Source organism: Arachis hypogaea, chromosome 12, assembly GCF_003086295.3.
Source record: "Arachis hypogaea cultivar Tifrunner chromosome 12, arahy.Tifrunner.gnm2.J5K5, whole genome shotgun sequence".
Taxonomy (NCBI): Eukaryota; Viridiplantae; Streptophyta; class Magnoliopsida; order Fabales; family Fabaceae; genus Arachis; species Arachis hypogaea.
This window is the reverse complement of record NC_092047.1, coordinates 91,569,948-91,573,840: the sequence shown is the minus strand read 5'-3', so window position 1 is coordinate 91,573,840 and position 3,893 is coordinate 91,569,948.

Here is a 3,893-nt window from a genome sequence, read left to right as displayed (position 1 = left end):
TCTTATGCCTCTTTTCAAAAATAACGGTTTACAATAAATAGAAATCTGAAATCTTTTCTGAAAGAGGAACAGTTCAATTCTCAAAAACTCAAAAGCCTTTCAAAACAGTTTATCTATGCTGAACCAAAATAGCCTTTCATATTCTTCCAAACCAGAACACAACCAAAACCAACCATCGGTCCATCTCATTTCAACCACGGCCCTAGGCCAAACAATCCAACCATCAACCAATCACCACAATCCAACAGAGTCCCAGTCGCAAACACAGATAGGAAGTCAAGCACAAACAAACAGTTACAGCAAGTAGAACAAATAGCAGTTAATCACAAGTAATCATAAGGGCAAACCAAGTACAATATATACACTCAAATAATGTCACATAGATGCATATGATGCATGCCTGTCCCTAGTGGCTGATGATATCATCTGTCGATTATAGAGCCAACCCGACAAGTCCTGGTAGCTAACCATTGAACTGTCCCTCTGTCGCGCATCCCCAACTCGAGTTATACTCAACATAATCATGATCATAATCATGATCCATATCCATCACCCTCACTGGTGAATATTCACGGGGGCGAGCTCATCCGGGGCTTTCACAGTGTCCGGCCACACTTACGACAGGGTCAACAGAGTATCAAGTCTCAACTTGGAGCACGTGGTGGCTAGCCACTGCTACTACCCAGGAAAACTCGTATCTCAGATAGTGGAAGTGCAAAAATCACAATTATCAATATCTCAGCATATATGCATTCATTCTCAGCCATGGATCAACATCCATCTCAGCCATCCGGCTCACGGTTCAATCCAGAACCAGCCAATATTAATAATCATACACAGCCATTCCGACTCACGGTTCAATCCAGAACCAGCCAACATTCATAAATCATACACGACCATTTCGGCTCACAATAAAACAGCACTTCCACCATTCAACATCATTAAATTCATAAAGTCGGCATTTAAGCCATAAATCATTTTCTCAATTCATTTCACTTTGAAATCGAGTTTCAACTCTTTTCAGCCTTGGCTTTAAAGATCTCATTTCTCAAATCATCTCAGGCTCATAAGCCACTTTTACTCAAGGTAAATTCCCCTTTGAAAACAATGCCACTCTCGGCATCCTCTTTCCAAACTTCCATAACCATGGCAAGTTAAAGATTTATTTTGAAACATTCAAAATCACCCATTCAACAATGGGATTTTATAACAATTTCCTTGGCAGAGTCCCAAGTCTTTAGGGGAGGATAACATAACTCATTTCGCCAAATTCATTTAAAATCATTAAAACCTTGGCTTTCCGATTTGAGTAATAAAATATGATCTAAACCAAACCGAGTCACGTAATCATTTACTTCTTTCAAAGCCGTTTCCTTTACTTAGGCAAAACCAGCTTTAACCCCCATGATAAATTCTAAGCGTTTCAACTGTTCAAAATTGTTTTAGTCTTGCAAAAATTCAGAATTCAAAGAATACTTAAAACCTTTCGCAAAACATTTCAAAATGAAACTTGTCAATAGACATTCAGGTTCTTTCAAAGTCATTGAAACTTCTTTAATTGAAATCCCCAAGTCAAATTCAAAGGCATAAACCCTTTTCACATTCAAACAGCTTTAAAACACAAGTTTCATCTAAATAACTTTCTCCTGAAAGAGATACAATGCCTTTCTTAAGAAGCAAGACTAAATCACAATTTCCTCTTTACTAATTCATTTTGAAAACATGAATCATACTTTTCTTGATAATTCAAATAAAATAGTAGAAGTCTTTAACTCATCATTCTTCATAGGTGTAAGCATCCGTTTCTTCTTTTCTCAAACTGCATCCACTCGTGCTTCTTGCCTTTGGTTCTCCATCTACCTTTGCTCTGCCTCTGCGTATCCTGGTTTGTCATCACCGTCGTGGTCGTCGTGCTTGGGCTAGCCGTCTGCCTCTCCTTCTCCTCTGAATCAACTTCTACGTGTGCCAGAAAGCTTCGGGTCCGGTATATTGTGTTCAGTCCAGTGAGCATTTTTTCTTTCTTTCGTATTTATTTTTTCTTTCTTTTGTATTTATTTTTTTTCTAATTTGATGTTGAATTTGTTGCATGAGATTGGACCACTTATATTAAATTTTGAAAATGCAAAAACCTTCAGATTATGGTATTCTTAGTGTTGAGTCCAGGTGCTCAGTTTCTACCTTAGCTTACCGATGCATTTGCCGTAGGAAAGGCCTGTGGTGGTTTGGTATCTTGCTTCAGGTGTTGATTTTTTTATGATTTGGTGTTGTACTATCTTCTGTATTTCTTAGATGTGGATCATAGCTGATGTTTTACTTAGGTTAAATATTGTTTTTAGGTGTATGTTTTGGAACCTTTTTTACCTTAAATCTCCCCTGTTTCAAGTTGAGAACACATAAAACTAATGGGAAAAAATAAAAACAGTTAGTTGATAATTAGTTTACTGGCTTTGGTAAAGATGTAGAACAAGAATCATAAAGCTTGGAAGGGGAAAATATATTTTAGGTATAAGAACCATGTCTGTAATAAAAGTGAAAAAATATTTCTTTTTGCTGTGAGTCCTTTTCTATTGTAGTGAGTCTTATATATACATAAACATAATTAATTTTTATAATTGATCGGTGATTAATGATCCAATAGTATGACCGGTTCAATTGTCTATTTGTTTCTGATAACTATGCTTTTTGCATCTTACTTTGTTAGGGTTTGTTATTTTGCATTATTTATTTTGATTTTTGAAAATCAGTTCACTAGTTCTTCCGAGTGACTAAATTTTTAGCTTCAATCGTTATATCAGATGTACCGGAACAATCTTTAAGTACAAGTTATCAATAAGTTTTGCAACCAATTTATAATTGATATTTGCCTTTAAAATACAACATAGTGAAAGGCTTGTAAAACATACCTTAAATAGATTTCACGTTCTAAATTTAGCTAGTTTATGTCTGAACATACATTCAAATTCTATTGGTTTTGGGATGGTAAGCTAGTTTTTACCTTCTCGTTTATAGAAAAATTCTTGTGGAAAGAATAAGCTCTGTGTTCTGGGCAGACTTGCAGCTGTTGCTTTTGCTGGTATTACATCAACTTTTGTAACTAATTTATTAAGTAAATGGTCAACTTAGCCCTTAAAAAATTACTCATTCTTCAAATTGGTCCTTGAAAGAATTTTTTAAACAAATTCGTTCTTTAAAGATTTTAAATTAGTCATGTTAGTCCTTCCGTCACTTTGTTTGTTAATGGTGTCAAAATTTGCTAATATAAGACATCAAGTGACACCCCAACATACTTCTAGGAGTCTTATTTGACTATTAATATGATTAGTTTAAGAAATTAGATCAAATCAAAACCTAATTGAAGAGATAACTTGAGACATTGGAATCCCTTAATTTGGGATTGATTTGATCTAATTTCATAAACTAATCATGTTAATAGTCAATTAAGACTCCTAAATGTATGTTGGAGTGTCACTTAACATGTTACATTAGCAAATTTTGACACCATCAACAAACAAAGTGACGAAAGAACTAACACTACTAATTTAAAATCTTTCAAGGACCAATTTAAAGAATGAGTAATCTTTTAGGAACTAATTTGACAATTTACTCGTAATTTATTCTTATTCAGTTTGGTGGCAATGGCAATGCATGTTTTAATAAGTTCTTTAATTAATGTTGATATATATGTCTAACTTATATAAGAATCTCCTCCTTGGTTACTAAGGACATGTGGATTAAGATGTTTCATGGTATATTGGTATGGCTTCTCAATGAAGCTTGATCTATGGGCTATCTTAGTAATTCACATTATCAAATGGGAAAACAATTTGGATTTTTGCATTTTACCCTATCTAAGGCACGGTATGGTAAGTAGAACAATGATAGTTACCTGTGCC